General features: G+C 46.3%; 1 protein-coding gene and 1 long non-coding RNA gene across 2 annotated transcripts in view; one reads left to right on the top strand and one right to left on the bottom strand.

Annotated features, from left to right (window-relative positions):
* The window catches only part of LOC144603883 (uncharacterized), a 148863-nt gene that overhangs the window by 48069 nt on the left and 74398 nt on the right, over positions 1-26396 (bottom strand). The gene's annotated exons all lie outside the window — the stretch shown is intronic.
* LOC144603882 (heparan sulfate glucosamine 3-O-sulfotransferase 6-like) overlaps positions 1-26396 on the top strand; it is a 110656-nt gene that overhangs the window by 52311 nt on the left and 31949 nt on the right. The gene's annotated exons all lie outside the window — the stretch shown is intronic.

The following is a 26396-nucleotide window of genomic DNA, read 5'->3' as shown; positions in this document are numbered from 1 at the left end:
GAACCAGTGTGAACGGGTGACGGATGGTCGGCATGGACTCGGTGGGCCGAAGGGCCTGTTCCCATGCTGTATCACTAAACTAAACTAAACTAAGCTAAGCTAAGCTAAACTAAGCTAAATTAAACTAAACTAAACTAAAATCTTGGTCCAGCTGGAGAATAGACATGAAATTGATATTCAGTGCATGACGAACACTCACAGTATTTGATTCTCCTACAGTAGTGCAGCAGACGATGTCAAGGATCTACATCATGACTACGTTGTCCTTGGTCATCGGTAGGAGTTGACTCACAAAGTTGCATCACTGTGCTAAGATCCATAGTTTCTGCCAGAGAGAGTTGGGGAATTCCTGGCAAGCTCGGTGGAAGCCTCATGTTTACATTATTTGTTTAATTTCCATGTCTGAGTGTAAACGCTCTGACTGGATCTCACAGGCTGCTGCTCCAAGCCAATTTATTATCTTTTTTAGTTACAATTACAGGGGACTAAATCGAAATTCTTGTGATAATGGGAGAGAACCTCTTAGACTTGGGGCATTGTTTTTTTACAGACGTTTTATGTATTTGTACGTTCTCCCCGTGACCGTGTGGGTTTTCTCCGGGTGCTCCGGTTTTCTTCCACGCTCCAAAGACGAGCAGGTTTGTAGGTTAATTGGCTTTGGTAAAATTATAAATTGTCCCTAGTGTGTGTAGGGTAGTACTGGTGTATGGGGTGATCGCTGGTCGCCACGGACTCGGTGGGCCGAAGGGCCTGTTTCCACGCTGTGTCTCTAAAGTCTAAAGGCTTTGATTCATTTAGTCTTCATCTGCTTCAACAGTGTAGGAAGGAACTGCAGATGCTGGTTTAAACCGAAGATAGACACAAAATGCTGGAGTAACACAGCGGGTCAAGAGGGGTCCCGACCCGAAACATCACCTATTCCTTTTCCCCAGAGATGCTGCCCGACCCGCTGAGTTATTCCAGCATTTTGTGACTATCTGCTGACACAGAAATGGGAATAGAATCATTACATGTTGTCAGAATCAATTTGATACAATACCTTTTGTGCATTTATTACCTCTGTTAATGTAAGAAAATAACTGCAGATGCTGGTACAAATCGAAGGTATTTATTCACAAAATGCTGGAGTAACTCAGCAGGTCAGGCAGCATCTCAGGAGAGAAGGAATGGGCGACGTTTTGGGTCTCGAAACCCGAAACGTCGCCCATTCCTTCTCTCCTGAGATGCTGCCTGACCTGCTGAGTTACTCCAGCATTTTGTGAATAAATACCTCTGTTACTGTCTTCATTTTGTCTGGAAAAGCTTTTTCTCACTGCAGCTTGGTGAGAAGCGATTTAAAAATGATTCCCTTATTACTACTTCACAGTTTCCTTCCACAATTGGCAGGCCATTAACATTTCCCGGCACAATTAAACCCACTCAAGATTGGATCCTAAGGGATGGACATTATTTTTATTTACGTCTGGATATGTCCTTCCCCATTTTATGGACAGTTACTCTCACCCCGCCACGCACAGCAATCGTTCTATATTGTGGTGGATTGGAACAACTTTCTGGTGAATCAAACACAGAGGAAAATATGTCCTAGTTCAACATTTGGAATAATATATATTAATTCCTACCAATATCACGATGGTATGGTATGGTACTGTATTTGCCACATGTACTGTACTGTAGAGTGTACACTGTACTGTACTGTACAGTGAAATTCCTTTTTGTGTACAGTTCAGTACAAGTCCCACTATACATAACCACGTAGATGCATGTTAGATAAGCATCTCAGATACAGTACAAGTGTCCAGCAGTAGCACACTGAGGCAGTATACAGAGTCCAGACACAAAATACCAGAGTAACTCAGCGGGACAGGCAGCATCTCTGGATGGAAGGAATGGGTGACTTTTCAGGTCTAGACGGTCTCGACCCCAAACATCACCCATCCCTTCTCTCCAGAGACGCTGCCTGTCCCGCTGAATTACTCCAGCATTTGGTGTCTATCTTCAGTGTAAACCAGTGTCTGTAATTCCTTCCCACACATGATGCAGTCATCAGATTTGCAGCCGTTTTCAAGTCCCAGTTGTTGTAAGTGCAGGGTCCTTGACCTGACCATGAAGGCCCGTTGTCCTGGCAACGTTGCAGGTTGGGCCTGGCCAAGCATAGCCTTGGTGTCCTCCGCCGCTGCAGGCCGCTCCCAGCCAAGTCCTCGGCCTCTTGGAGTGGCGCCCGGTCTAGCCGAGCCTCAGGCTGCTGCAAGGCCTCCAGCGGCACACTCCCCCGTCTATCTACTGCGGGGCCTCCAGCGGCCCACTCCCCCGTCTATCTACTGCGGGGCCTCCAGCGGCCCACTCCCCCGTCTATCTACTGTGGGGCCTCCAGCGGCCCACTCCCCCGTCTATCTACTGCGGGGCCTCCAGCGGCCCACTCCCCCGTCTATCTACTGCAGGGCCTCCAGCGGCCCACTCCCCCGTCTATCTACTGCGGGGCCTCCAGCGGCCCACTCCCCCGTCTATCTACTGTGGGGCCTCCAGCGGCCCACTCCCCCGTCTATCTACTGCAGGGCCTCCAGCGGCCCACTCCCTCGTCTATCTACTGCGGGGCCTCCAGCGGCCCACTCCCCCGTCTATCTAATCCCGCAACCCTAGTTGTTTTAAAAAGAATCATCGGTACACAGCACAACCCTAGTCATTCCCCCCTTGAAGTCCTTTAACCAAACCACTGGTCGACATCACAAAAGAGCCAGAGTTTTAGCCGAACATCTCAAATGGAAAGGTTAATGGCAAAATACTCATTCTAAAAAGTCATTATCATCATTGCCAATTGGAAAAAATATATATTTTGGGCGGCACAGTGGTGTAGCTGTTGCCTCACAGCGCCAGAGACCCAAGTTCGATCCTAACCTCAGGTGCTGCCTGTGTGGAGTTTGCATGTTCTCTCCGTGACCTTGTGGGTTTCCTCAGGGTGCTCCGGTTTCCTCCCACATCCCGAAGCGTCACCCGTTCCTTCTCTCCAGAGATGCTGCCCGTCCCGCTGAGTTACTCCTGCGTTTTGTGTCTATTACTGTGTCACCATTCCTCGTTCCGCTCTCAGTCTGCTTCTATCGCAATTGAGCCTGAACGTTTATTGGCAAATGATCAATGGAAACAGTTGATTTTAATCTGGATGCTGAGCCATCTGGACCTAATTTCTGGGTCAGCTCTGGAAGAACTGTGTAGCTCCTCAGACTCAGATCCACGCTGATTCACTGCACAAGCCACTCTGTGTGTGCGTGTGTGTGTGTGTGCGTGTGTGTGTGTGTGTGTGTGTGTGTGACACATTTTCTAAAATGATCTCGGTGTTATTCCCAAAGAAATTTGCAAGCTTCATTTTTCTTTGTCTACCTTTACTGACTTTACTGATCTGTACACTGTAAATGGCTCGATTGTAATCATGCATCGTCTTTCCGCCGACTGGCTTCGCAAGCTGCTAAAACATTTCACTGTACCTCGGTACACGTGACAGTGAACTGAACTGATTTGGTCTGGAGTGATTTGGCAGTGCGTTCCAGGCACCACCACCCTCTCTGTAAAGAACCTTGCCCCGCTCATCTCTTTTCAGTAGGTTAGCAGCTTCACAGTGAAGCTATGCAGGTATATGGTTCCAAGATGTGTAGGAAGGAACTGCAAATGCTGGTTTAAACCCGAAGAGAGGCTCGAAAAGCTGGAGTAACTCAGCGGGGCCAGGCAGCATCTCTGCAGAGAAGGAATGGGTGAAGAAGGGTCTCGACCCGAAACGTCACCTATTCCCTTTTCTCCAGAGATGCTATCTGACCCGCTGAGTTACTCCAGCTTTTTTGTGTCTATCTATAGTTCCACGATGATAGCATCAAAATATTAGTGGGTGGTAAATAGTTCCATATCAGCTGCTTCCTGTCAGAGGGGATCGCGCTGTAATTATATGGTTTCCTTTCAAATGGCCAGTGGATAATCGGGGTTGATTTACGTGTACAGGAGAAAAAACTGCTGGAAGACATGCAAGATTTTCTCATGTGATAAGGTGGGCCAGTAAACATCAGTCTCACTGATCTCTCTGTTCTGAAATCCAATCAGGCAATGTTTTATTAAATTAACTAATTTCAGCTAATGTCATTCAAACGGCTTAACAAAACTTAATCTGACATCTAGAATTTGCTGGAAGGAAAGTATTCATTTGATATTTTGCTTGCAAATGGTTAAGACATGAAGTGTGTTGTGATACGACCAAGATTGACAATCACTCGCTAAACTCGTTTTCTCAAATCATTTGCATTTAAAGATCGGATTTTGAAGTGACTTCACACCTGCCTATTAAGCAAAGACTTTCCCTTAATCGAGATACAATGAACCCATTGATACAATGAACCCATTGATACAATGGATCACAGGGTAGAAGGGGGAATGGTGTCTGTTATTGCTGATTGTCCACTTTAACTAAGTGGCGTTTCATGTGCAGAGACCCAACGATAAGGGCGGCACGGTGGTAGAGTTGCTGCCTTACAGCGCCAGAGACCGGGTTCGATCCTGACTAAGGGGGCTATGTGTGTGGAGTTTGTACATTCTCCCCGTGACCTGCGTAGACTTTCTCCGGGAGCTCCCGTTTTGCCCACACAGGTTCCTTGCCGCGCCTGTATCGCTGTGTTTAGATCTTGGAGATTTGTAGCTCAGGGCAGGTAAGACTTTGGTTTAATGTTTCAGCTGAAGAAAGGAACCTCTGTCAGTGCAATTCTTACTCAGCCTCCATGTTATTGTTGGGGCTCTACACATGAAATGGCCACATGAAACCAACACTTGGTTATAGCGGACAATCGTCAATAATGGACTTCATCTCCCCCTTCCGCCCCCATTAGCCATTATGCCGAGGGTTTATTGTATCGTGATTAAGAAAAGGTTTAGTTTAGTTTTGTTTGGAGATACAGCGCGGAAACAGGCCCTTCGGCCCACTGAGTTCGTGCCAACCAGCGATCCCCGCACATTAACACTACCCCACGCACACTAGGGACAATTTACAATGATACCAATGACACCTGTACGTCTTCGGAGTGCGGGAGGAAATTGGAGCTTCCCAGAGAAAACCCGAACAGGTCACAGAGAGAACGTACAATGTCCGTACATACAGCGCCCGTAGTCAGGATCGAACCCGGGTCTCTGGCGCTATAAGGCAGCAACTCCACCGCTGCCGTCCCCACTTCTATGTTCAAAAGACCTTATTCATAGAACTTAGAACAGTTCAGCACAGGAACAGGCCCTTCAGCCCACAATGTCTCAGCTGAACATGATGGCAAGCCAATCTAATTTCATCCCTCTGGGTACATGATCCATATCACTCCATTCCCTGCATATCCATGGGTCTACCTAAAAGCCTCTTAAACACCACTATTGTATCTGCCCCCACCACGTCTAGCAGTGTGTTCCAGACACCCACCACCCTCTACTTGCCCCATGCATCTCCTTTGCCCCCTTTTACCTTAACGTTATGCCCTCTAATCTTTGAAATAGAAATAGATAGATAAGCATGCAAATAAATGTTCTATGCAAGGTTAAGCCAATCCTCAATAGCAGTTTCTTAAGTTATAGGAACAAAATTAGGCCATTCGGCCCATCAAGTCTATTCCTCCTTTCAATCATGGCTGATCTATCATTCCTTCTCAACCCCATTCTCCTGCCTTCTCCCCATAGCCCCTGACACCCGTACTAATCAAGAATCTGTCAATCTCCGCCTTAAAAATATCCAATGACTTGGCCTCCACAGCCTTCTGTGGCAATGAATTCTACAGATTCACCACCCTCTGGCTAAAGAGATTCCTCCTCATCTCCTTTCTAAAGGCACTTCCTTTAATTCTGAGGCTGTGGCCTGTGGTCCTAGACTCGCCCACTAGTGGAAACATCCTCTCCACATCCACTCTGTGCAGGGCTCTATATTTTGTGCAGAGCTGTGTGAATGAATTTCTAACCCAACTCATATTCTCCCTTGGTAGAAGTACAGAAACTCAATATGTTTTACGCAGTAAGATAGGCCAACTGAGCCCATGCCAAGCTGGGACAGGCTTCATCCTTTATAACACTGTGCAATTTTGCTTACTGGACCATGTTTTTGTTGCTACCAACTTGTTTTAGTTGCCATGACGACATCTCAAACAGCACTGAGACCTGGCCAAAGGTTTGTGTCGAACACAAAAACGAATGACTTAGTCGACGTGAGATGGGAAACACACGTATAAATCAATATTTTATCCAAATTATGGAGGCAACCAACTGAGGGGAAAACAACAACAAATAAATTATGAATTAGTTTATCTATTCCACACGTTGTTCGGCATGATTACCGTTAATGAGGAGGACATTGAACACACTGGCTCAGACTGATTATCTTGCACAATTCATCAGAACAAGCCAGATATGGGTGCCACAAAGACACAGATGGTAGAGCCGCTGCCTCACAGCGCCAGAGACCCGGGTTCCATCCTGATCCCGGGTTGCTGCCCGTGTGGAGTTTGCCCGTTCTCCCTGTGACCGCGTGGGTTTTTGGCCTGGGTGCTCCTGTTTCCTCCCACACTCCAAAGACGTGCGGGTTGCAACTCAATTGGCTTCTGCGAATTGTCCCTGGGCCGAGACCTCTCTTCAGACTGAGAGTCAGGGGAGAGGGAGTCTAGAGATAGGGAGGGGTAAGGTGTGAGAACACAGATCAAAGCAGACGATGATCGAGGAAATGTAGAATGGTTCATTGTTGGCTGAGAGAAAGGTGACAATCAATAAAATTAATCAGAAGGACAGTGAAGCTGGTCGGGGGAGGGATGGAGAGAGAGGGAAAGCAAGGGTCTCAATCTGAAGAAGGGTCTTGACCTGAAACGTCACCCAATCCTTCTGTCCAGAGATGTTGCCTGACCCGCTGAGTCACTCCAATATTTTGTGTCCATCTTTGGTGTAGGATCTGCAGTTCCTACCTACACACGAGCTACTGAGAACAGATTCAGAATACTGCAGAGAGAAGGAAAGCCTAACAACATCACTTATTTTCAATCTCACAACCTCTAATGGTTATCCTTGTTATTTGGCTCTTCTGGACTGGTAAGATCTTGCCGTTCATTTGCAATGCCAAGTATGAAAGTAGCACTTATCTTCGGTGTAAACCAGTATCTGCAGTTCCTTCCTACACAAGGGTCACTGTTAAGATCATAAGATCATGAGTGATAGGAGCAGAATTAGGCCATTCTGCCCATCTAGTCTTCGCCATTCAATCGTGGCTGATCTATCTCTCCCTCCTAACCCCATTCTCCTGCCTTCTCCCCATAGCCTCTGACACCCGCACTAATCAGGACGCTGTTGGCTGAAGAAGGGTCTCTACCCAAAACGTCACCCATTCCTTCCCTCCAGAGATGCTGCCTGGCCCGCTGAGTTACTCCAGCTTTTTGTGTCTATCTCCGGTTTAAACCAGCATCTGCAGTTCCTTCCTGCACAAGACACTGTTGCTGCCCTCAGCTGGTTATAATCCCCCGGCAACTTTTCCCTGCTTCCATCTGGCCTTTGTGCGACGCCGTGACCACCAGCGCTGCGGCCGTCTGGCCTCCCTCACCGCCTTCCGCCACCGTCCCAGCTCTCAGCCTGCCTCCCGATAGCCTTCTGCTCCACCTCTGCTGTCCCCTGCTGCTGCCCTTGGCCACGGGCTCCATCACGGCTGCCTCTTGGCTTCCCTTTGCCTCCTGCCCACACAGTGGGCAGCCCAGATCACGTCTGCTCTCACTCATCCGCCCCGCTCTCCTCTCTCTCCTCCCTGGCTTCACTCCAGCACCATCTCTGCCGCCCCTCTAGGTCTCCAAATGCTGCCACCAATGTTCCCCCGAAGACACTTTGCTTCTCTTGCTGCATCTCCCTCACTCAACTGTGGAATTCTCTGCCTCAGAAGGCAGTGGAGGCCAATTCTCTGAATGCATTCAAGAGAGAGCTAGATAGAGCTCTTAAGGATAGCGGAGTCAGGGGGTATGGGGAGAAGGCAGGAACGGGGTACTGATTGAGAATGATCAGCCATGATCACAGTGAATGGCGGTGCTTGCTCGATGGGCCGAATGGCCTCCTCCTGCACCTATTGTCTATTGTCTGACAACTAGTTTTCCAGTCTGAAGAAAGGTCCCGACCCGTAACATCGCCTATTCATCTTCAGCAGAGATGCTGCCTGGTCCGCTGAGTTACTCCAGCACTTTGTGTCCTTTTTTTTGCTAAACCAACATCTGCAGTTCCGCGTGCTCCTCCTACAGGGAGCTTGGGCAGGCTAGGACTTTATTTCTTGGAGTGCAGGAGTCTGAGGGGTGATAAAAGTGTATAAAATCATGTATAGGAAGGAACTGCAGATGCTGGTTTAAACCGAAGACAGACACAAAAAGCTGGAGTAACTCAGTGGGCAGGTGGCATATCTGGAGAGAAAAAATGGGTGACATTTCGGCTCTAAGGGTCTCGACCCGAAACGTCACCCATTCCTTCTCTCCAGAGATGCTGCCTGTCCTGCTGAGTTACTCCAGCTTTTTGTGTCTTATCTTCTGTCTAAAATCATGAGGGGAATAGACAGGGTGAATTTTACTCACCTTCTTCAGGTGAATGAAGAACCAGAGGACATAGGTTTAAGGTGAGAGGAGAAAGATTTAATAGCAACCAGGAGCGCAGACTGAGAGTGCAGTTTGGAGCGACATTGTTTAAGTGAAAAGGTTTTGTACATGACCATTTAACCTGAAGCTGTGTCAGTTTTTCCCTAAGCCAGGTTGTGAAGTGCTAAAAGTTTTTTTTTACACAGGTGATTTACTGGTTTATGAAATACTTCTTCCAGGTAATATTCTGTAAAAGGTATTGAACATCATCTGCAAGTTATCAAAACATTAAAAGACATTTGGATAGGTACATGGATAGGAATTATTTTAGTGGGGTATGGACCAAACCTGGGCAGGTGGGACTCGTATATGAGCGAGTTGGGCCGAAGGGCCTGTTACCACGCTGTGTGATTCTGTGACTCTAAAATGTTTAGGTGACGTTTCAGGTCGGGACCCTTGAAAATGGACTTCTTTGACAATGCAGTGATTTCTGTTTCATCTTGGATTGATGATATTCTTTTATTGGTTCATAGAAATCCCAAGTCATTTTTTAAAATTAATGACGTGAAAAATGTTCATATCGGTGGGGGCTGCTTTCCTTCCTCATTGTCCACCCTGGATAGTTCTACGGATCTGGCAAAATTTGCCACAAAGCGTCAACCACGGAACTCTGAAGCACCAGTTGCCACTTTTTGACTGTTGTAGTTGACTGTAGAAAGAAGAACGTGCCACTAAGATTTGGGACTGTCATATGTTGAAAGACTGGAGCGACTAGGCTTGTATACACTGTAATCTAGAAGGATGAGAGGGGATCTTATCGAAACGTATAAGATTATTAAGGGGTTGGACACGTTAGAGGCAGGAAACATGTTCCCAATGTTGGGGGAGTCCAGAACAAGGGGCCACAGTTTAAGAATAAGGGGCAGGCCATTTAGTACGGAGATGAGGAAAAGCTTTTTCAGTCAGAGAGTTGTGAATCTGTGGAATTATCTGCCTCAGAAGGCAGTGGAGGCCAATTCTCTGAATGCATTCGAGAGAGAGTTAGATAGAGCTCTTAAGGATAGCGGAGTCAGGGGGTATGGGGAGAGGGCAGGAACGGGGTACTGATTGAGAATGATCAGCCATGATCACATTGAATGGCGGTGCTGGCTCGAAGGGCCGAGTGGCCTACTCCTGCACCTATTGTCTATTTGTGCTTCAAAATAGTTTGTTCTGCAAACATACCGATCGGTCGACGTGGCGATATTTAGCCTCTTCCACGAAAAAAAAATCCCTGTAAGAATGTGAAGAAATGTTCTCTCTGTAGTCGTTCTATTTTCCATACAATTCCTATCCCGAGAACGGTACAGTGTTCCCAGAGTTTTGTGATCAAAGAAGGCAGTGTGCTCTGTGACGATGTTAGCAGCGGAATCTCAAAGCAAGTGTAATTAGTTTCGTAGCGGCCACCACTTTTATCAGGGCACTCGTTGGATCTTCAAAGGACGATCACCCATTCTCTGCAGAAATCTTTCAAACATATTTTCCGTCCAGCCGCTAATGTGCTAATTAAGGCCGGGAGGAAATATTAAAGATGCTGGCCAAGATGCTGGCAGCCCGCATGGAAGTCTCACTTAACGATCTCCTCTTACGGCTAAGTCCAGCTATTATCTCTCAAGGCCCCTGGGCTATCAGTACTTAATGCAGCACCGACTCAATGCTTACCAACTATCCAGGGTCTGGCTCGACGCCGTGGTGCTATTTTCCTTTAAGATCAATGAGAATTAATCTTTAATTTAATGAGATTTTGTCTCTGGGATTGAAAACAAAAGTTAATGACGAACGCCGGCCTTCCATTGGCAGACTTGCCAGAGAGTCGTCAAAGGGAGGTCTGTTTAATAATTAAAGATGGCAATTTAGAGGATGATATTTTCAACGTGGTAAAAATGTGGCGCGTTACTATAATTGGCCAGAGACTGACAGGAAACAATACACATAATTGAGTTTGCGGGAAGTGCTGGTGGTGGTGGGAGGATGGGGAGGGACTGGTGTTTAGTTTAGTTTAGAGACACACAGCCCGGTAACAGGCCCTTCGGCCCAACGGCTCTATGGGTCGTTGGTCGGCTGACCGACGGGGCTGCCGCGGGCGAGGCGCTGCTGCTGCATGACATCGGGACGGGAGAGGCGGGGCCGGGCGGCACTCCGACCCTACAGTCCCCTCGAGCCGAGTAGTAGCAGTCAAATACGGAACGAGGGCGGTCCCGTACGGAACAAACCAATTTAGCCCAAAATAGGGGATGTCCCGGCTTATACGGGACAGTTGGCCACCCAAGGCCCACCGCGCCCTTGAGGTTGGCCACGGGGAACAAGGGTGGACGGGCGAGGAGAGGGATGTGGGTTCGTTAGCCGATCCGCACGTCCAAGGGAAGGCAGCGGCTGGAGGCCTCGCAGCAGCCTGGGGCTCGCCTGGATTGGGCACCGCCCATAACACCGAGACTAGAGTGTGGACTGCACTCTGACAATAGCGCCACAACTCTTCCACGCGAGATCAGTGGACTATTTCCGCATACTTTGCCAATCGAGGATGTGTTTAGGTATGGCATTACTATACTGGACTATATGTAAGGGTGCTAACTATCTCACTCCCAAATACGGGACAAGGTGACGTCTCCGCCCTGCGCCCCATGTGACCTCACCCAGCCCGCAGCCACGTGCTCCAGCTCCACCAATGGTGGCCGCCCGGGCCGGGAGGCGGGTTGCTAGGCAACCACCGTTAGGCGGCGCCCGGGCTTCCGGACCTAGAGTGTCCGGAGCTAAAATGTCGGAAACCTAAACTGTCGGGACCTAAACTATCGGGGCCTACAGCATCGGGGCCTACAGTGTCGAGGCCTACAGCGTCTGGGCCTACAGCGTCCCCTGGGCCTAATACGGGGCAAGGGTGGTCCCGTACGGGACAAACCAATTTAGCCCAAAATACAGGATGTCCCAACTAATACGGGACAGTTGGCAACCCTAACTATATGTAAGAAAATAATTTCACTCTGCGTTTATACATGTGACAATAAAAGTGCCATTGAACTATCATCGGTGCTTCGATGTTACAGGTAATAATTAATATGTCAATCGGCTCTGTGCAAGCAGTCACAAAGGAGTTAAGTTAGACATTTGAGAAAATGGAGCAGTGAGGAGCTCTTTAGTACTTGCCATGCACTTGTACTGTAGTGTTTGCGGAGCCAAAGTGATATAATGCCCCATTTATTTTCACCGTGTTGTTTTCAGTGGTGAGATTAGCATCAGTGGACTCCACAGCAAATACAGAGCAATCAGAACTGCCAGCCCTTTCTACTTGGAAGAGTTTCCCATTCACATTTCTGGCTGGTGTGCGGTGTTGGCAGAGAGTAAAGCATTGGCACTAGTCAGCCCTGTCACCTCAGTTCTATCCATGGACTTTATCCCAATTACCGGGCCTACGCTGAAGATCCCATAACTAATCCTAATTAGGATTTAAAAAGTGTAGGAAGGAACAGCAGATGCTGGTTTAAACCGAAGATGGACACAAAATGCTGGAGTAACTCAGCAGGACAGGCAGCATCTCTGGGTAAAAGGAATGAGTGATGTTTCATAAGGTCATAGGACTAGAATTAAATTAGGCCATTCGGCAAATCAAGTCTACTCCGCCATTCAATCATGGCTGATCTGTCTCTCTCCTTCCTAACCCCATTCTCCTGCTTTCTCCCCATAACCTCTGACACCTGTACTAATCAAAAATATATCTATCTCTGCCTTAAAAATATCCACTGACTTGGCCTCCACAGCCTTCTGCGGCAAAGCATTTCCCAAATTCACCACCCTCTGACTAAAGAAATGTACATACATAGATACATGGACAATAGGTGCAGGAGTAGGCCATTCGGCCCTTTGAGCCAGCACCGCCATTCAATGTGATCATGGCTGATCATCCACAATCAGTACCCCGTTCCTGCCTTCTCCCCATACTCCTTGATTTTGCTAGCCCTAAGAGCTCTATCTAATTCTCTTTTGAATGCATTCAGTGAATCGGCCTCCCACTGCCTTCTGAGGCAGAGAATTCCACAAATTCACAACTCTCTGTGTGAAAAAGTTTTGCCTCATCTCAGTTCTAAATGGCCTAACCCTTATTCTTAAACTGGCCCCTAGTTCTGGACTCCCCCAACATCGGGAACATGTTTCCTGCATCTAGTGTGTCCAATGCCTTAATAATTTTATATGTTTCTATAAGATTCCCTTTCATCCTTCTAAATTCCAGTGAATACAAGCCCAGTCACTCCATTCTTTCATCATATGACAGTCCCGCCATCCCGAGAATTAACCTCGTGAACCTATGCTGCACTCCCTCAATAGGTGTGGTCTCACCAGGGTCCTGTACAACTGCAGAAGGACCTCTTTGCTCCTGTACTCAACTCCTTCCTAAAAGAATGTCCTTTAATTCTGAGGCTATGACCTCTCGTTCTGGACTCTGCCACTAATGGAAGAGTTTCGGGTCGAGAATAAAGGGTCTGAAGAAGGGTCTTGACCCGAAACATCAACCATTCCTTCTCTCCAGAGATGCCGCCTGTCCCACTGAGTTACTCCAACGTTTTGTGTCTATCTTAGGATTTAAAAAGAACAGGTCTGGAGTCAGTGATGGGGAAACTTTGCTACGGTTTGTATAAATGTAACGGAAAGGTATTTGGCTCGGATAACCTTACACTGTTATTTAAAATATAACAATTGAATTTAACTACTTAATACCCAAATTAAATGACAGATTATTTTGAGGTAAAAATTCACAGCAAATTATGAACTAGTCTGAATCCTCCAAGTATTTTTGTAGCTTCCTGTTACTAAATAATGTCAGAATAATTTTTCAATTCTTGCTAATACAGCTCACACACGGCCAGTCATCCTATGTTGGTTAGCATGCAACAAAAGCTATTCACTGTACATGTGACAATAAACTAAACTGAACTGAACTGAATGATGAATGAACAGGTTCAAATCACAGTGTTCTCCACTGCAGGTGGCACGGTGGCGCAGCGGTAGAGTTGCTGCCATACAGCGCTTGTAGCGTCAGAGACCCGGGTTCGATCCTGACTACGGGTGCTGTCTGTACGGAGTTTGTATGTTCTCCCCGTGACCGCATGGGTTTTCTCTGAGATCTTTGGTTTCCTCCCACACTCCAAAGACGTACGGGTTTGTAGGTTAATTGGCTTGGTATAAGTGTAAATTGTCCCTGGTGTGTATAGGATAGCATTAGTGTGCGGGAATCACTGGTCGGAGGGCCGAAGGGCCTGTTTCCGTGCTGTATCTCTAAACTAAATTTCTGGTGTTTTATCTTTAGACTTTAGAGATACAGCACGCAAACAGGCCATGCCGGCCAGCGATCAGCCTGTACACTAACATTATCCTATACACTAGAGACAATTTACAATTTTACAGAAGCCAATTAATCTACAAAGCTGTACGTCTTTGGAGTGTGTAGGATAGTGCTAGTGTACTGGTAATCGCTGGCCAGCGTGGACTTGCTGGGCCTGTTTCTGTGCTGTATCTCTAAAGTCTTAAGTCTATAAAAGGCAAAAAAGCTAACATGGATTTAGTGGGCCGAAGGGCCTGTTTCTGTTCTATCCAGCTCTATGAATCTAGTAGCTGAATAAAAATCCCTTCAGCGTCCAGCAGTGTTTATCCATGCTTCACCAGTTTAACAACAGCACTCTAATGCTTTCCTTGTTCATGACCATTGCATTCTGCCCATTTTATTATCGATAGGAATACTTAGAATCTGCCAGGCTTAACATCAAACATAAAGATGAATTCTTTACCACATAATGTTGAACAGGGAAATTTGGTCTTTAGTTTCCATAGTCTTTTTAATGATTCTGGATTGTTCAAACTGTTTATACCACTGTTAATAGCAAAGCTTTGAGCTGAATGCAAATCCATAAGATGCTTAAAGGTAGACACAAAATACTGGAGTAACTCAGCGGGACAGGCAGCATCGCGGGAGAGAAGATATGGGTGACGTTTAAGGGTCTCGACCATTAACGTCACCCATTCCTTCTCTCTAGAGATGCTACCTGACCCGCTGAGTTACTCCAGCATTTTGTAGCTACCTTCGATTTAAACCAGCATCTGCAGGTTTTTTTCCCCCATAAGACGCTTATTATCCTGTTTGTTTGATCATTAAAATTTCTTTTAGATGACTTCCACTTTGCATTGTTGGCCTCTGTCTATGTCCTTGATCTGTTTGGGTCCATGACTGGCAGTGGATTGCTTTGCAGAAAGATAGAGGTTAAATGAGGAAGATATTGTCTAGTTTAACAATGCAAAAGCATGCCCTTACTTGTGCAAACAGCAACTTCATCCAAATATTCCCTGTGATCGGCACAGCGGGAGTTTGAATTGAAGCCTGCAAAGCCACTGGTTTTGTCAGCTGAAATTCCTCTTCTAATGGAAAGCAGAACGATGCCTCTTGATCACCAATCAATGAGAGACAACAACGACTACAAGGGAATATGAGGTTTCATTTCTGTGATTTCTGAAAGTGCGGTTTTATTCCGCAAGAGAAAAGAAACAAAGAATCTTCTTTTTAGTTTAGTTTAGTTCGGAGATACATCGTGGAAATAGGCCCTTCGGCCCACCGAGTCCACACCGACCAGCGATCCCCGTACATTAACACTACCCTGCACACACTAAGGACAATTTACAATTGTAACAAGCCAGTTTACCGACACACCTGCACGTCTTTGGAGTGTGGGAGGAAAGCGAAGATCTCGGAGAAAACCCACGCGGTCACGGGGAGAACGTACAAACTCCGTACAGACAGCACCCGTAGTTGGGATCGAACCATGTAAGGCGCCGTGGTTTAGTCTATTATTGTCACGTTTACCAAGGTACAGTGAAAAGCTTTTGTTTGCGTGCTACTAGTTAGCAGAAAGTCTATATATGAATACAATCATGCAGTCAGTCCACAGTGCACAGATAAAGGATAAATGACACCACATTTAGTGCAAGATATAACATTGATGTCTGGTGAAGTCTGATTAAAGATTGTTCACATGTCTCCAATGAGGTAGATGGGAGGTCAGGATTGCACTTTAGCTGATGAGAGGATGGTTCAGTGGCCTGATAACAGCTGGGAAGAAACATTCCCTGAATCTGGAGGTGTGTGTTTTCAAACGTCTGTACCTTTTGCCCGATGGGAGAAGGGAGAAGAGGGGGTGAGACTGGGGCTTGATTATGCTGGCGGCCTTTCCAAGGCAGCGCGAGGTGTAGATGCAGTCAATGGAAGATAGTAAAAATATTTTTTTTTGCTTTGTGGTAAGGTCAAAGGCAAGAGGGCACAGGTTTGAGGTGAGAGGTCGGAGATGTCAAGGGCATCTGAGAGGAAGAGGTGTTTCAAACAGGTCGGAGTCTGGGATGTCACGCCTGAAGAGACGGTGAAGGTGGAGATTCTCATAACGTTTACAAGGCATCTTCACAAGTACTTAAATCTCCAAAGCAGAATCAGTGGACCCAGTGCAGGATCGTTGTATGTTGGTACAACAGGCAGCGTGGACAGAGTGGGCCGAAGAGCCTGATTCTGTGCCTTACCATTCTGGCTTGAAGGAAGGTCAAGTTGAAGTTCATTGATACGGTCAGCAAGTTTGCTCAAAAATTAAAATTCAACTGTGATTCGTTCCACTAAAATGAATATCTGTGAATTGAGCTTCCTGTGAAGCAAGGTGTGTATAACTTTGGGAGTTTAACTTCCTGTGAATATGATTGCTTAGTCTGTGTTTTCTTTCTAAACACTTTTGTACAATGGAATAAAATAAATGTGTGTTTTGGAGGAAAAGAGGGTTTGAACTCAATAATATTCCATTCCCAGAAGCTGTTGCCTTATAATAACATCTACTAATACGACCTATAGAAAAATAAAAAGTTTAAAGTTCCGTAACTTTTTGCTTTAACTCTTTGTAATGTGAAGATTAAGGTACAGCACTGAGCAGTTTTGCTGATAACCTCCAGAGTTTTTTATATTAAAAATTGTGTTTTTTTAATTTTACAAGATTGTAACCTATTTGTCTTTCTGAAGCTTTGAAAGAAATGCATTTCTATTGTATGGTTTAGTTTAATTTAGTTTAGTTTAATTTAATTTAGTTTATTTTCACGTGAACTGAGGTACAATGAATAGCTTTTTTTCATTGCGTGCTAACCAGCCAGCGGAAAGACTAGACATGATTACAATCGGCTCGGCCGCGGGACTGAACAGCGCCCGGTGCGGCGCGGCCGCGGGACACCATTCTGCTTTTGTTAAACATTTTGTTCAAGATGGCCGCGCCGTTGTGTTTGGCTGCCTGCCACTGTATGTTTCTTTTTTTTTTTTTCTAATCAGATGTGCAGCACTTTGGTCAACGTGGGTTGTTTTAAAATGTGCTATACAAATGAAATTGACTTGACTTGACTTGACAATCGAGCCGCCCACAGTGTACAGATACAGGATGAATGGAATAACGTTTAGTGCAAGATAAAGTCCGATTAAAGATAGTCTGAGGGTCTCCTATGAGGTAGATGGGAGATCAGGACCACGGTCTAGTTGGTGATAGGATGGTTCAGTTGCCTGATAACAGCTGGGAAGAAGCTGTCCCTGAATTTGGAGGTGTGCGTTTTCAAACTTCTGTACCTCTTGCCTGATGGGAGAAGGGGGAAGAGGGAGTGGCCAGGGTGAGACTTGTCCTTGATTATGCTGCTGGCCTTACATATTTTATTAACACAGATTGCATCGTGTTCGGTACGGACGTTGCGAGCTGAAGGGCCTGTTGCTGTGCTGTACTGTTCCGTGTTCCATTGTTCTGAAGTGGTTAATTGTCCGAGCCCCTTCCAATTGAGCAATTGAGTGGTGTTTGATGTGTGACATTGAAATGTCGGAAACATGCGCAGCCAATTCACACACAGCAAACTCCCAGGCACACACATGCACACACACACACGTGTGATTTAAATCTGTTACATGTCTGAATGATGTGGACCGATGGCTAAATAGTACCTAGGACATCACAAAAAACATCTCTGCTCTTCATTAAAGTACAACACGGAATCAGACACAAAAAGCTGTAACTCAGCGGGTCAGGCAGCATCTCCGGACAAAAGGAATGGGTGACGTTTTGGGTCGAGACCCTTCTTCAGACTGAGAGTCAGGGGAAAGGGAAACGAGAGCTATGGATGGTGATATAGGGAGATACAGACAAATGAATGATATGCAAAAGTAGTAACGATGATAAAGGAAATAGGCCATTGTTAGCTGTGGTGATAACGAGTTATACAGACAATGAGACTCAACAAGACCACTTTGAACCTAGTACAACCACTTGGGTGGGGGTGAGACGGAAAGAGAGGGGATGCCAGGGTTACTTGAAGTTAGAATGGGCTGAATCATACTGGTGGGTTGTAAGCTGCCCAAGCGAAATATGAGGTGCAGTTCCTCTAGTTTGCTTTTGGCATCAACACAGGATCTGTTAGCTCCAACTGTAAGAGAAGACCATGTAATAAGATGATGCAAAAAACAGTCACTTGCAAAACTTACTCTGTGACTGCTTTGTAGAAAATGAATATTTCAATTACTCAAACGCAGACGCTGTGCTGCTGTTTAGGGCAAAATGTGCTTGCGTTGAATAGAAGCCAAGAAGAGCATGTGTGAAGCATTTGGAGAAGTATGTAGAATGTTATTTTTGGAAAGGGAGGCGATCATTTTGAAGATTTGAAATCGGTGTTGTGAATATATTGAAACCTTGTTATCCTCCGGGTGGAGCAGACAGGGAAGTCTCGGATGCTTTCATGAGCTCGTGGGGTCTGGGGTTGTTTTTCCTGTGTGTGGACACTCATAGACCACCCAACCCCCTGAAAGAAAGTGATATAAGAATTCCATCGGGCGGTGCGAGATTTTGTGTGCTGTGAGATGGAATTTGATCTAAAAACTAATTACGAACTCTGTGCACACATTAGGCTGTCACTGAGAACCATTCAATGGCTCACCTCTTAGAAGACAGACACAAAATGCTGGAGTAACTCACGGGGCCAAGCAGCATCTCTGGAGAGAAGGAATGGGTGACGTTTTGGGTCGAGACCCTTGTTCAGACTCCAGCATTTTGTGTCTCCCTTCGATTTAAACCAGCATCTGCAGTTCTTTCCTACACATCTTGTCTGCTCTCCTCTTAGAGTTGGAAACTATTGGGCAATTTTAACTGACACCAGTCGGATTCCAACACATGCTTGATGTCAATTGTGGAATTAGCTATCAGGAGGGGGTCATTTGCCACAGGCGTGGCCCTTGATTAAGGGCGGCACGGTGGCGCAGCGGTAGAGTTGCTGACTCACACCACCAGAGACCAGGGTTTGACCCTGACTACGGGTGCTGTCTGTACGGAGTTTGTATGTTCTCCCCGTGACCACATGGATTTTCTCCGGGTGCTCCGGCTTATTCCCACACTTCAGAGACGTACGGGTTTGTATGTTAATTGGCTTTGGTAAAATTGTAAATTGTCCCGAGTGTGCAGGATAGTATTAGTGAAAGGGGATCGCTGGTCGGTGCGGACTCAGTGGGCCGAAGGGCCTGTTTCCGCGCTGTGTCTCTAAAGGCAAAAGTAAAGATAACATGAGCATGTCATACTTATGGAGTTAGCACTTGCTTCTTCATTAGAGATCCATCCATGCCGTCACTTCCAGAGAGGCTGGCCCTGCCTCCTCCACAATCAAAACTGTTCACTCGATACCTGACAAGGAAGGATCCACTGTCCAAGTGCAACTGAAAGACTTTGTCACCGTTGCTCACAAGAGTTTTATTCAACGTAAGCTTCCATCAATCAACTAGTCGAGCTGATTCCTCACTGCGCCGAAGACCCAGGTTCCATCCTGACCTCAGATGCTGTCCATGTGGAGTTTGCACCTTCTCCCTACGGTCGCGTGGGTTTCCTTCGGGCACCTGGAGTATTGTGTGCAGTTTTGGTCTCCTAACCTGAGGAAAGACGTTCTTGCCTTAGAGGGAGTACAGAGAAGGTTCACCAGATTGATCCCTGGGATGGCGGGACTTTCATATGAGGAAAGACTGGATAGACTGGGCTTGTACTCGCTGGACTTTAGAAGACTGAGGGGGGATCTTATAGAAACATATAAAATTCTTAAGGGGTTGGAGAGGCTAGATGCGGGAAGATTGTTCCCGATGTTGGGGGAGTCCAGAACCAGGGGTCACAGCTTAAGGATAAGGGGGAAGTCTTTTAGGACCGAGATGAGAAAACATTTCTTCACACAGAGAGTGGTGAGTCTGTGGAATTCTCTGCCACAGAAGGTAGTTGAGGCCAGTTCATTGGCTATATTTAAGAGGGAGTTAGATGTGGCCCTTTTTGCTAAAGGGATCAGGGGGTATGGAGAGAAGGCAGGTACAGGCTACTGAGCTGGATGATCAGCCATGATCATATTGAATGGCGGTGCAGGCTCGAAGGGCCGAATGGCCTACTCCTGCACCTATTTTCTATGTTTCTATGTTCTATGTTTCTATGCTCCGGTTTCCTCCCACATCCGAAAGACGCGCGGGTTTGTGGATTAATTGGCCCTCTGTAAATTACTCCTGGCGTGTAGGGAGTGGATGAGAAAGTAACATGACGTAGAACCAATGTGAACGGGTGACCAATGCTCCTCGGCATGGACTCGGTGGGCCAAAGGTGCCTCTCTTCCATGCAGTATCTCTAAACTAAACTAAACTAAACTAAAATTGTTCTGTTCAACTTCAAAACAATCTCTAAAATAAGCTAAATAGCGTGTCAAAACTCTCATGGACAAGCAAACAAGCTACACCAATTTTCCCTGAAGGAGAAGGCTAAAAATAAGCAGGGATTTAAAAAAAATAATGTAGTGGTTTGAAAGACACAGATGTCTCCAGATGTGGGGGAGGTTGGGGGAGAGAGAGTCTAAAATCAACAGCTATAAACCTGACATACCCAGTAATACATTCAATAAGGATCTGAAGAGAATTGGTTTTAAATGTGGAACCTGTTAAAGAAGGAAGTGGTTAAAACAGAGGGAGATGTATTGAAGACAAAGGTAGATAAATGAGTTTGGAGGGAAGGAGGATTGTGTCGATGTGGTTAAATAACCACAGACCAGCTGGGAAGCATGGCCCGTTTTTCTGTTGTGTAAATGCCACGAAAGAGACCTATTTTGCACATATTTTATTACCTTGGTGTCAATTCTACGGCACCACAAATTGGATGTTGTCCTGGTAACACAAAACAAATATCATACCAAAATCAGAAGAAGGGTTCCGACCCGAAACGTCACCTTTTCTTCTTGTCCAGAGATGCTGCCTGACCCGCTGAGTTACTCCACCATTTTGTATCTATCTTCAGTATAAACCTGCAGTTCCTTCCTGCGCAAATACTGCTCCAACTGTTTTATATTTGTTTAGTCGTGGGGTCCAGAATAGTTAACACTCTGAGATCTTGCTTTTCTGCTATTTTAGTGCATACTCCCTTGGGACAAACTACTAAAGACGGGGGCTTGAAAGGCATTGCTGTGAATTTTAGCATAAAGGCCGATACGACATCATCACCGCACAGTTTTCATTCAGCAAGTCAGTTGCCTGTTTGATGAGAGGTCTCTTTTGAACTTTAAACTTTAGAGATACAGCGCGGTAACAGGCCCTTCAGCCCACCGAGACCGTGCCGACCAGCGATCCCTGTTTACTAGCACTATCCTACGCTCTAGGGACGACTTACAATTTTACCAAAGCCAATTAATCTGCAAACCTGCACGTCTTTGGAGTGTGGGAGGAAACTGGAGCGCCCAGAGAAATCCCACGCGGTCACAGGGAGAACGTACAAACTCCGTACAGACAGCACCCGCGGTCAGGATTGAACCCGGGTCTCTGGCGCTGTAAGGCAACAACTCCACCGCTGCGCCACCGTGCCGCTCTGAAGAAGTATAGTTTCTCAGCACACCTTCATTATGGTCCAAGCTACTTCCACTTGTACAACCAACCATATATTTTACTGGAACCAAAGTGCTGACAGTCCTATTCTTTATCCCCTTACCCTTGTGTTTTGGATTTGAAGCATATCCCTGCTGAAATAAATATTTGTCCCGAACGATTGCTGCGTACTTCAGCCGAAGACGTCTTGCCAGAACCACAATTAATTGTTTTAGACAGTTATTGGAGTAAGATGTCTGGAAACCGGACAGGTAGTTTTAATCGACCACGATCAAAAACTGGAAAGGGTGCAGAAAAGATCTACAGGGACGTTGCCAGGACTCGAGGGGCCTGAGCTATAGGGAGAGGTTGAGCAGGCTAGGACTCGAGGGGCCTGAGCTATAGGGAGAGGTTGAGCAGGCTAGGACTCGAGGGGGCTGAGCTATAGGGAGAGGTTGAGCAGGCTAGGACTCGAGGGGGCTGAGCTATAGGGAGAGGTTGAGCAGGCTAGGACTCGAGGGGGCTGGACTATAGGGAGAGGTTGAGTAGGCTAGGACTCAAGGTGCCTGGGCTATAGGGAGAGGTTGAGTAGGCTAGGACTCAAGGTGCCTGGGCTATAGGGAGAGGTTGAGCAGCCTAGGACTCTATTCCTTGGAGCATACGAGTATGAGGAGTGATCAAGTGAAAGTTAGATTTAGCTCTTAGTGCTAACAAAATCAAGGGATATGGGGAAAAAGCAGGAATGGGATACTGATTTTAGATGATCCATGATCATATTGATTGGCGGTGCTGGCTCGAAGGGACGAATGGCCTACTCCTGCACCTATTTTTCGATGTTTCTATGTTTATAGAGGTGTATGGAATAGATCGGGTGAATGCGTAGAGTCTTTTTCCCAGAGTTGGGGAATTGAGAACCAGAAACATAGGTTTAAGATGAGGGGGAAAGATTTAATAAAAACCTGGGCGGCAACTTTTTCACACAAAGGGTGGTGGGTGTATGGAACGAGCTGCTGGAAGAGGTAATTGAGGCATGAACTATTGCAACGTTGAAGAAACATTCAGATGGGTACATGGATAGGACAGGTTTAGAGGGATATGGGCCAAACGCAGGCAGGTGGGACAAGTGTACATGGGACATGTTGATCTGCATGGGCAAGTTGGGCTGAAGGTAGACCCAAAATGTTGGAGTAACTCAGCGGGACAGGCAGCATCTCTGGAGAGAAGGAATGGGTGACGTTTCGGGTCGAGACCCTTCTTCAGACTGATGTCAGGGGAGTGGGCGGGACAGAGATAAAATTTAGTCGGAGACAGTAAGACTGGTCGGAGAACGGGAGGGGATGGAGAGAGAGGGAAAGCAAGGGCTATTTGAAGTTAGAGAAGTCAATGTTCGTACCGCTGGGGTGTAAGCTACCCAAGCAAATTATGAGGTGCTGTTCCTCCAATTTGCGCAGGGCCTCACTCTGACAACGGAGGAGGCCCAGGACAGAAAGGTCAGACTGGGAATGGGAGGGGAGTTAAAGTGCTAAAGGCCTGAAGGGCCTGTTTTCACGCTGTATCACTCTGTGATTCTCTGATGGTTTATAGTTTCCACACATGCATCGATTTTTGTTTTGCTTATATTAATCTTGCAATCTTGACTTAAAATCTCACTTAGGAATTCCTGGATTTATTATGAGCTTCTCCCCCCCCCCCCCCCCCCACCTTCTGGGTCTTCCGGGGTACAAGGGCTTTCATCTCTATGTAGACACCATCAACAGTGTAAATTGAAGATGCATACAGGTACTTACGTCAGTGGCTTTGAAGTTGAGCACGCAGTTGAATCATGAAGCTCGAGTCTGCTTAATGTCGATGCAGGGCCCATCCATCCTTCTGATCCCCACTCCACCTGGGAGGTGAGGTGCACCCTGGGTGTGCTCGGCTGAAACACATTAAGATTATGCCCTCCAGACGGCATCTTTTACGACTGAGTCACTCTTGCGTTCAGCTTACAGCCTCGGCAAAGGATTCCATACCGTTGAAATCCACATCGATTCATTCAAAGATCACAGCTTTGAAATCGTTTCATTTTTTTGGTTGTTCGAGATACAGCCTGGAAACAGGCCCATCGGCCCACCACGTCCTCGCTGGCCAACGATCTCCCGTTCACACTAGTTCCACGTTAGCTCTCACTCTCATCCTACACACTCGGGGCAATCTTACAGAGGCCAATTGGTGCGGCACGGTGGTGCCGCAGTAGAGTTACTGCCTCGCAGCGCCAGAGACCCGGGTTCGATCCTGGCTGTGCGGCATTTGTACATTCTCCCTGTGGGTTTTCTCCGGGTGCTCTGGGTTTCCTCCCACATTCCAAAGACGTGGGGAGTTTGTAGGTTGATGGGCTTCAGTAAAATTGTCCCTCGGGTGTAGGGCAGTGCTGGTTGGCATATGTGTGTTCGCTGGTTGGCGCGGAAACGGTGGGCCAAAGGCCTTGTTTCCACGCTGCCTCTCTGTAACCAACTACAAACCCGCATGTCTTTGTGATATGGGAGGAAAACGAAAGTCTCACGGGGAGAACGTACAAACTCCGTTCAGACAGCACCCGTAGTCGGGATTAAACCCGGGTCTCTGGCGCTGTAAGGCAGCAACTCTACCGCAAATCTAACACTTAAAAAATTGTTCTGTGCATTACTGTTATCGGCGGGAACAAACGATGGATTTATATTTTCTGCTTTAAAAAGCCTTGGAAGCAAAGTGATTTATTTTTTGTAGGTTGTTCTCCTCGAGTTAAGTATCTCTTTGACCTCAACAGCGTAGTGATCTCAGCTGGCTAAATGGAAAGGGGAGCATTGCTTACAAGAATAAGAACAATCTATCTGGGACAGACGGCCTTTGAGGAATAGCTGACAGCCAAATTAAACCATCAGTTGTGTACCACATTACAATGTAGATCATTAAACCAGCATCTCCTCAGCACCTCCCAGACGTATGGGAGAATGATTGTCACTTTAAGTCAGGCTGCAGTTGACTAATGTTGTATAAAAATCATGAAAAAAGGAAATTTATTTATTTATCTTTGTTCCTGTGGGGAACTTAAGTTAACTCTCTGAGGTTATATAAACTTGCAAGTATGCCATAGGTCTATAGCATAACATAAGAAGTCCATAAGTTGTCGGAGCAGAATTAGGCCATTCGGCCCATCAAGTCTACTCTGCCATTCAATCATGCCTGATCTATCTCTCCCTCCTAACCCCATTCTCCTGCCTTCTCCCCATATCCCCAGGCACCCGTACTTATCAAGAATGCTTCAATCTCCGCCTTAAAAATATCCATTGACTTGGCCTCTACAGCCGTCTGTGGCAATGAATTCCACAGGTTCACCAGCCTCTGACTAAAGACATTCCTCCTCGTCTCCTTCTTAAAGGTTCATCCTCTAATTCAATGCAATAAAAGGATCAATGCAGCGATACAGTGATTATTAATGCAGTGATGTGCTGCCTTTCAAGGGAATATATGAAAATAGAATCAGGGAATTGTTGTAATACGTGGATAGGTGAACGAGTTTTAGTTTAGTTTAGAGATACCGAGGGGAAATGGGCCCCTTTGGCCCACCGAGACCACGCCGACCAGCGATTCCCTGTACACTAACACTACCCTACACACACTAGGGATATTTTTACATTTATACCAAGCCAATTAACCCTCAAACCTGTACGTCTTTGGGGTGTGGGCACAAACCGAAGATCTCGGGGGAAAACCCACGCAAATAAACTAAACTAAACCAAACAGGATCTGTTCCTGAGCAGTACTGTTGTACGTCCCACCTTTAGTCTTTTTTGGACTTCAGTCTGGAAGATCTACATGTCCTGCACCTCCATTGCCATGAGAGTGTCAGTGGATGGAGCGTCTGATTTACTACTCATGCTCTGAGTTCATTCATTATATTAACATGATTAATATTGAACGCCACCGATAAGATTAATTAACAGTTTGCAGGCATGTCTTTCAATACTCATATAATTTGTGGAAACTTTCCTCAGTGCTATTTATATCCCTGTTCACTGGAGAAAAGTCAAACAACCGGGTTTGTGAGTTTCGGGGGGGGGGGGGGTTGGGCAAAGTAAAATTTCTATTTGAGCGTAAAATGTTCATTTATAATGCAGTCAATGGAAGGAATTTCAGAGGCAGAATACGATGTGCTATCACATTGTAGTATGTTTAGTGCCTTTAATCAGGGTGAGCTTACAGACAACATGAATATATGATTAGTACAGGTGTCAGAGGTTATGGGGAGAAGGCAGGAGAATGGGGTTAGGAGGGAGAGATAGATCAGCTATGATTGAATGGAGGAGTAGACTTGATGGGCCGAATGGCCTAATTCTGTTCCTATCACTTATGACCTTATGATCTTAAATTGAAAGAAGCCCTGATAGTTGTTAATTTAGAAATAGACACAAAGTCCTGGAGGAACTCAGTGGATCAGGCAGCATCTGTGGAGAACATGGACAGGCGACGTTTCACGTTGGAACCCCAGCCATTTTTGCTTCTGTGTTTATTGGCAAAAGTTCATAAGTGATAGGAGCAGAATTAGGCCATCGAGTCGGCACCGCCATTCAATTATGGCTGACCTATCTTTCCCTCTCAACCCCATTCTCCTGCCTTCTCTCCATAACTCCTGACACCCGTGCTAATCAAGAGTCTATCAATCTCTGCCTTAAAAGGTTTTCAGCTCTCCGATTTCATTGCTAATTCCCAAATCCCTCTGGCAAGTTGTATTGTGCTGGACTCATCCCCAGCTAATAGTAAATTCAAAGAAAAGTCAAGATTATGCGTTTGGCAGGAATGTTTTAAAACTTGGAACAATTTGGACAGAAATAATTTAACTTGAGTACAAGTGTTGACTGTTA

This window comes from Rhinoraja longicauda, chromosome 21 (assembly GCF_053455715.1).
Source record: "Rhinoraja longicauda isolate Sanriku21f chromosome 21, sRhiLon1.1, whole genome shotgun sequence".
Taxonomy (NCBI): domain Eukaryota; kingdom Metazoa; phylum Chordata; class Chondrichthyes; order Rajiformes; family Arhynchobatidae; genus Rhinoraja; species Rhinoraja longicauda.
The sequence above is the reverse complement of the archived record's forward strand: the minus strand, read 5'-3'. Positions and strand labels throughout refer to the sequence as shown.